Source organism: Cyprinus carpio, chromosome B19 (genome assembly GCF_018340385.1).
Source record: "Cyprinus carpio isolate SPL01 chromosome B19, ASM1834038v1, whole genome shotgun sequence".
In the NCBI taxonomy this organism is placed as follows: Eukaryota; Metazoa; Chordata; class Actinopteri; order Cypriniformes; family Cyprinidae; genus Cyprinus; species Cyprinus carpio.
The window spans coordinates 17,626,310-17,635,234 of NC_056615.1; positions in this window are offsets into that span (position 1 = coordinate 17,626,310).

The following is an 8,925-nucleotide window of genomic DNA, read 5'->3' on the forward strand; positions in this document are numbered from 1 at the left end:
GTTTAAAGCAATACAGTGGAATTTTTAATTACATATAAATTTTTTACATTTATGCATTTAGCAGACGCTTTTATCCAAAGTGACTAACAGTGCATTCAGGCAAAAAATTTTTTTTTTTTTTACCAGTATGTAATTACGTTATTTAATTACATTTGACATGAAGTTCAGTTTGTTAATGCAAATAGTAGTAAATGCATTGGCTATTATGAACTAACTATAGTATTTATTAGTATAGGTTAATGTTACTCTTTATATGTTTTTTAAACATTTCAGGCTGCATAATTAAGATGTGAACAAAATTTAATGTTTTTGGTAAAAAGATTCAAATGTCTTTAAGGCAGTATTTGATTTGTGTTTGATTAATATTTGCACATTTAATACATGGAAATATAGTACATCAAATATCTGATATCATCACATTTTACACATTTAAATGTCCTAAGCAAAAAAAGGGTAAGAAAAAGAGGGGGGGGGGGGGGAGGAACTGGCAGGTCACATTACTAATACATGTGTGGGTGAGTGTCCAAAGGGCAGGAGAGACTGTTGCCATGAATAAACATGTAAACACTGCATGTAATTTATTATACTCGACAGCCAGTTCAACGCTTCAATGCATTTTCGCTTTTTCTTTTTCACCTCTGACTCAAAAAACCAAGCATGATTAAAAGTCACAAGTAAATTCCAAATATGCACACGGTCGCACAGTAAAAAGCTGATGACACATTAGATAATATGCCTCAATTCTAACTTAATCAAATGTATGGCTGAGTTAAAACCAGAATTTCACTGTAAATATTTAATATGGTCACAGGTTCCTTGTCATACATTTCAACAAAAATCTTCACTAGAAATGTTTCACACCTAATTTACACCATAACAACTACACAGGCTTACTTCCAGATAACTGTTCATGGATTAACCTGTTTTGTTTACAGCAACATTAAAAGGGTGGAATGACTGACAGGTAATCTGTATAACTGACCTTTCTACTTTCTTTTTATTTTAGGTAGTACAATGATTTGTTTCCTTCTGTGTAATCTGATCAGCTTTGTACAACTGGACGCACTCAAATGCACAAATAAGATCAAGAATTTTTGTGCCGTGTGTCCTGGTTTAATTCAGTTTGATGCATCACCTCCAGCTGCAAACATTTTTTTTTTTTTTTTTTTCTGTTTCTGTTCTTCCTCAGCATGCAAAACAACAAAGTTCTTCAATAAGCATGAGTGGGTACTTTCACAATCACATTTTCCTTGCCACAATGTAAAAAAAAAAAACCATAAACAACTTGCACTTCATGCAACAATAAAGCACTTTTGCTTAATTTAAATTTGTTCCATTAACATTTTTAAGTTATTTTATTTATCTCAATTCGTTTTATTTATTTAAATGGACTTTTTTATGAATTAAGTATTGCAGGGGGTACCTGCTGATTGTTGCATCTCGTCACAACTAGCATAAATCAACTGATATTGTCATAACATATACAGACTTTAAAATATTGTAAACGAAGACATGATGCGACTCCTAGACCAGGTATACACAAACAACAAAGATTTACATATACCCCTCCCACTTTTCCAGAGAAAGAGTTTTACCTTGTAACAAGACTTCCACATAACAGACATTTCTGTGTATCTGTGTACACTTTTAATATAGCTGCCTCCATCGTTGGAAATTATGTTGGTAATGTCAGTGATCTGTGGTGTGACCAGGAAGTTTTAGTAACTGGACCATGAACCAATCATACCTGCATGACATTTGTTGTTGACATCTTGGTGTTTTTTAAAGGTCTGGACATGCCCTGGTATGTCAAATGGGCAACATCGTTCTGTTTTTTCACACACCAGATTAGTCACAGACTTGTTCAAATGTTCATACACTCCTTTTGCCAGTCAAATACTCGTGACTAAGTGCTGCAACGGTCATGTCATGTTTCTCAATCTGCCATGTCATTTGCTATTTCGAATTGATTATTTAATCATGGACCTTGGAGAAAACATTTAGCAAAACAGCAAGTAGACCTGTTCTTTTCCCATATGACAAGACAAACAAGTAACTGATTGCCAGTATAACAATGCTGAACCAGCCAATTCCAACCTCTTTTTCAGGGGCATCATGTAATTTTTATTTATTTGTAATTGTGTTTAACAGTGAGTAATCACAATGCACTTTGTTGTATGGAAAAGAGCAGGGCATTTTCCATCACATCTCCAAGTCATGAGAGTTTCAAGTGATAGAAGCATGAGTAAATGATGATGGCGTGATCCATGGAAAAGACGACTCATATTACATATCACATTAAGTGTTTATTTCTACTTTCAGTATTTTAGACAGAGATTTTTTCCCTATACTTATCAAGTAAATGCTGTAGGGGAAAAGTGTCTGTCTAAAACAATACATTCAGACTCAAAGCATAGCCTTTTGTGCCACATTAAAGTTAATTTAGCAGCAACTTCCTAGGCTGATATTATAATCTTTAGCAATTGAGTAATTAAATAGAGTAAGGAAGTTGAACTTTTGCATGAGAGGTGCTGCTTTGATTTCTCCTCAGTTTTAATGTATATGATGCTTCCAGTCAGAGCAATAAATTTGGACTCACATTCATCGTTTTTTATCATTTAATAATTTAATTTAATTTTCAACATGCATTCCTGTTTAAAAATTCTTCTTTCATGGTTCAGATAGATGGGTGTTATCCTGCAAACAAGCTCTGCCAATACTATAGAATTTATTTCAGTTATGCCTGAAACCAGAAACTGAATTCAATCTATAACTGCTGAAAAAGTAACACCTCAGCTCTGTGTTTGAATACATATGAGTAACCATAGGTGTGTTTAAGATCATTGTTTTTGACTGCTGGTTGTATAATCACTTTCAAATGTTATGCATTGTAACGTATATGTTATATAATTATACACTAGTTGTTGCTCTTTGATATATGAATGGCCTAATATCATGGAAAATTAGGCTTTTTATCAGAAATGATCTCTTACTAAATTCACTTGAGTTGTTGTAACTTCAGTTCAGAGATTCAACTAGTAGCCTATGCTTTCACATTTTTGGTAAATTAGTGCGAACTGCAGGTTAAAGGATGTTATCACTATATCGGAAGGTTTTGATTGTGTTTACAATATAGGCCTAGGCCTACACTGCACAGTATCACATTACATTGCGCAGTATCTTTAAATGCTGTAGGCCTATTTGAACAGTGTGCAGTAATGAGTGTTTCAATATGCATTGAGCTAAATACGTCACAAGACCTTATTACGTTGCAGTCTTACATTTTTAGGTTATTTGTTTTGCATAAATGTCTTACCATCTATATTTTAACTTATCTGATAATAGACATTTATAGGAAGATATTTATATTATCTGTCACAATTCAACTCTTACGTTTGATTAAAACTTGTTTTGTAAATACATAAACATAAATAAAAATGTATATTTTTATATAAAGTGGTTACCTCTTCAAGCGTGCATGCGCATGCTAAAAAAGATTGTTTAGTAGTGTGGCGACATCTGCTGAACAATAAATGTCATTACTTCTTGTGGAACAGGAAGCACAAGTAGAAGTATAGGTGCAGTCATATTTGCTTGAATAAATAGGCCTATATCTATTATATTTTCAAATATGGCTACAACACACTTGTTTTTCAAAGTGTAAAGGTGCTGTGGCTGTCCACATTTGAGTCGACAGAAGAAACAAATGTTTTGATAGTTGTTCAAAAGATTAAAACTAAAGAAAGATTTTAAAAATTACTGTAGCAAATAGTAGCACTGAGGGACAGTGGTTGAATAGTCAAGGTCACTTTTATTTATGAACACATTTCTAAAAGTCCTACAGCTATTCTAAAAGTCCTACAGAGTTTTGTACAAGGAAAGTAACAAGTGAACTGAAAATAATAAGGTGAATTTAGGTCATTTTGGCCAGTTTTTGTAAACAATACAATTTAGCTACCTAGATGGGTTTTTATTTTTTTACTTTTTTCTTTCTTTACTTCTGTTATAGGTCCAGCTATAATATTTCAACTTGAATACAGTTTATATAATGTGTTATTTGCAAGGTATAGGTACCAGTAAACTTTATTGAGACTCCGGACAAATGTTTTTATCAGGAAAAAGTGAGCCAGCTGTTTTGGTAAAGTTAGCCATCCCTGATTTATCGAAAAATGATCCTGTATCTTAATTAAAAACATATCTCTATGTTCTCTAAACACTTTAAATGTACTTTAATGTTTCCGATTTTAAAGATTATATTCTGCATCTACACTTTTTTTACAACATAGACTGAAATTCCTGTGCCTCGCCTTCCTTTCCTTTCTTCCATCTCTAACTTCAACTTCCTGACTGCAACATTATACATTACAAATGAAAATCTTATGTCAAAGTGTTTCATATATATCTGTCCCCATGGGGCAGTCCTCCTTTAAGGTGAATCCACACCCGCCAATGCCATATTGCCTCAACCAAAACTATTTTAACATTTAGAGAAATAGTGCCACTTTAATTAGAGACCATCGTTATGCTCTAAAAGTGTAAACCCATTGAGCACAGCACAATCAAGCTTAAACCTGAATTCACCCTTTAAACTACAAAGCTGGAATAAAAACCAGTATTTAGTATCTCCTCCTGAATCAGACGTTAGGGTGATAAAAAATAAATAAATATTTATACAGTGAACAGACATTGTAGGTTAATAGAGATCGATTATCCGAGCATCACTGAAACAAACCAAACCTTCCTTTAACCTATTCTGTTTTATTTTTATTATTACTATTATTATTTATTTATTTATCTGTTTTTGCCCGTCTGTATTTACCTGTCAATCATATAATCCATGCTGACAGACACCAAACTTGCTATTTCGAATAGACGCTGGTAACAACACCAACCTGATATGCTTTACTTGATATCCAGTATGATTGAATTTTACTCAGAATATACTTTATTTAGATTTGTTTTAGATAAAAAAATTGTTCTGAATAAGTTGCTCTTCATGCCAAAGAATGACAGAATTCATTCTCATCATTAGCAGAAAGAAAGAAAGAAAGAAAGAAAGAAAGAAAGAAAGAAAGAAAGAAAGAAAGAAAGAAAGAATAGAGCTTAGAGTATGGATTTTGAGAATCAGCTGAAATCTTTTCATGTTAGGCTATAGGCTATTTGTGCTTTTAGTGTTTCTTTCGAGAAAAAAAATCGTTCGCGAATAGCTACAATAATAGCCTATAAATAATAGCATAAATTATTATTAATAATAATAATAATAATAATAGGTTATTAATAATAATAATAATAATAATAATAATAATAATAATAATAATAATAATAAACTAATCATTTTCGAATTATGGAAATTGCTTGTGACCATTAAATGACGTTAATGAAACGCTTAATTATTTTAGGCTGTTATTTGTGGCAACTTGATCACCTGAAAGTGGAAAAAAAATTATAGGTTTGTTTCAATGGGGGGGGGGGGGGTAACACACTTATTTAATAAATGACTGTAGACCTAACTATGCCTGATTCAAAAGATTCGATTCACTTTGATGACTCAATAACCCTAACACATTAAATGAAGTAGAGTCGGCTGCGTTTCATAACCTTATAGAGAACTGCCTATATTGACAATATTTAGTCTATTTAAATAATGGGCGCGCGCAGCCGCTGCTTTTTTAGAGCGCGTGCCTATGATACAAAAACACTCGGTAGGCGTCTCACTAGCTTTGACACAGCTAGAGCATCTGTTCATGAGAGAGCAAGGTTTGACTGTGTACAGAGAGCAGGTACTTCTACCTGCGTCGAGGCAGAGCATCGTAATAACATTTTACAAAATTCATTCGCGTGCTTCTGCAGTAGCCTAATCTTTCTGAAGTTTCACCATGGCGAAAAAGAGTTTTTCCACCAAAAAATCTTTGAGGAATTTTTTTTCTAAAAGTGAAGCAAATCTCAAAGTGTCTGTGGAGAAAGATGACAGCGGCAAAGGAATTCTCAAATCATTTAAAAGGAAGTCAAAGAAATCGGAGAGTTCAGAAGAGAGTCTAAAGGCTGCAAGGTAAAACCATTTCATTATGTTTGCCACTAATAGGCCTACTGAATGATCCATGCTAATTTTTTGTCCATGTCTCTGGCAGTCTAAAAACAATATCTGTCATCTGTGGGTTTAAACAACATAGAATGTACTAACTACAAGCTTATTCAAATTAACTCTGTTCCGAGGGTCCCAGAGGTAGATGTAAAGGGATCCAAATAATGTCTCTCTGCGTTAAAATAAAATTAAATTAAATTAAAATAAAATAATAAATAGGCCTAATGAGAGTAATGTATGTCTGTTAGGCTGTGATTTTACTTTTATTTACTTTTATTACTTATTTGGAACCTATATTTATTTCAGTTTACTCAATGATTTATTCTGTAGGTAGCTATTTAAAAAACAGCTAAAAAAGTACAGTTAGTTTCCTCTAATTTGATTGCCCATGTAGCTTTCAGAGAGTAATGATAAAGAAATTGTGTTATGTTTTCTATTCTGTTCTGCTGTAATTTGTAGCATTTTTTATTAAATATTATTAGTAGTAGTAGTATTTTGTAATATATTCGGACCTAAATTATCCTGTTGACTTTAATTATTATAGGCTATTTTAATGTTACTATTTCATTTTATTATTGTTGTTTTTATTATTATTATTCATTTATTTATTTTCCTTTTTGCGTGTGCATTGGTTGTAGCCTATGTAAAACAATGAATGAAGTAAATCTGAAATTGTGCTGGGAAGTTTTAGGCTACAGGTGCATCTCAGTAAATTAGAATGTCGTGGAAAAGTTCATTTATTTCATTAATTCAACTTGAAACTCGTCTATTAAATAAATTCAATGCACACAGACTGGGGTCTTTGGATCTTTTAATTGTGATGATTTTGGCTCACATTTAACAAAAACCCACCAATTCTCTATCTCAACAAATTAGAATATGGTGACATGTCAATCAGCTAATCAACTCAAAACACCTGCAAAGGTTTCCTGATCCTTCAAAATGGTCTCTCAGTTTGGTTCACTAGGCTACACAATCATGGGGAAGACTGCTGATCTGACAGTTGTCCAGAAGACAATCATTGACACCCTTCACAAGGAGGGTAAGCACAAACGTTCATTGCCAAAGATGCTGGCTGTTCACAGAGTGCTGTATCCAAGCATGTTGACAGAAATTTGAGTGGAAGGAAAAAGTGTGGAAGAAAAAGATGCACAACTAACCGAGAGAACCGCAGCCTTATGAGGATTGTCAAGCAAAATCTGAGTGAACTTCACAAGGAATGGACTGAGGCTGGGGTCAAGGCATCAACAGCCACCAAACATAGACGTGTCAAGGAATTTGGCTACAGTTGTCGTATTCCTCTTGTTAAGCAACTCCTGAACCACAGACAACGTCAGAAGCGTCTTACCTGGGCTAAGCAGAAGAAGAACTGGACTGTTGCCCAATGGTCCAAAGTCCTCTTTTCAGATGAGAGCAAGTATTGTATTTCTTTTGGAAACCAAGGTCCTAGAGTCTGGAGGAAGGGTGAAGAAGCTCATAGCCCAAGTTGCTTGAAGTCCAGTGTTAAGTTCCCACAGTCTGTGATGATTTGGGGTGCAGTGTCATCTGCTGGTGTTAGTCCATTGTGTTTTTTGAAAACCAAAGTCACTGCACCTGTTTACCAAGACATTTTGGAGCACTTCATGCTTCCTTCTGCTGACCAGCTTTTTGAAGATGCTCATTTCATTTTCCAGCAGGATTTGGCACCTGCCCACGCTGCCAAAAGTACCAAAAGTTGGTTAAATGACCATGGTGTTGGTGTGCTTGACTGGCCAGCAAACTCACCAGACCTGAACCCCATCAAGAATCTATGGGGTATTATCAAGAGGAAAATGAGAAACAAGAGACCAAAAAAATGCAGATGAGCTGAATGCCACTGTCAAAGAAACCTGGGCTTCCATACCACCTCAGCAGTGCCACAAACTGATCACCTCCATGCCACACTGAATTGAGGCAGTAATTAAAGCAAAAGGAGCCCCTACCAAGTATTGAGTACATCTTAGCCAAAAAAAATAAAAATGTTAGTCTGAATGTAAGTCGCTTTGGATAAAAGCGTCTGCTAAATGCATAAATGTAAATGTACAGTAAATGAACATACTTTCCAGAAGACCAACAATTTACTAAAAATGTTTTTTTATTGGTCTTATGAAGTATTCTAATTTGTTGAGAGAGTGAATTGGTGGGTTTTTGTTAAATGTGAGCCAAAATGATCTCAATTAAAAGAACCAAAGACTTCAACCAATTTTAGTCTGTGTGCATTGAATTTATTTAATAACCAAGTTTCACAATTTGAGTTGAAATACTGAAATAAATTAACTTTTCCACAACATTCTAATTTATTGAGATGCACCTGTAAGTGTATTACTCCACTCAGAAAGGGATGGCAGTGCGAACTGCGAAGCCATTAGTAGAATGTGGTTTTGTCTGAAAAAGTAGCGGTTATTTTGAAAGGTCGGATTGTAAATGTTTTCTCTCGTGAATGGATACATACAGTGGTGTAGTTTGGCCTGCAGTAAGCGTTTTTTGACATTCAGAATCGCTTTGAAAGTTCTGAGGGGTTTTCTCTCACTTGTATGTGGGAGAGGGAAATGGAAAACAGGGAATGGATCTATAGTGGAGTGATTACGGAATGCTTTCACTCCGAATAAAAATCAGTCGCTCCGCTCCACACAGATATTGTGATCTAGACCAACTCAATGGCATCACACGTTGCTTGACGAGTGACTGGTCACATGAATTAATGAAGATAATAATGAAGTGCACAGATAAATAATTTATAATAAACAATGCAGTATTCCATTAAAAAATAAGAATTTTACATTTTGATTTCATGGTGACTTTAAGGAACTATTTTTGATGGCGGA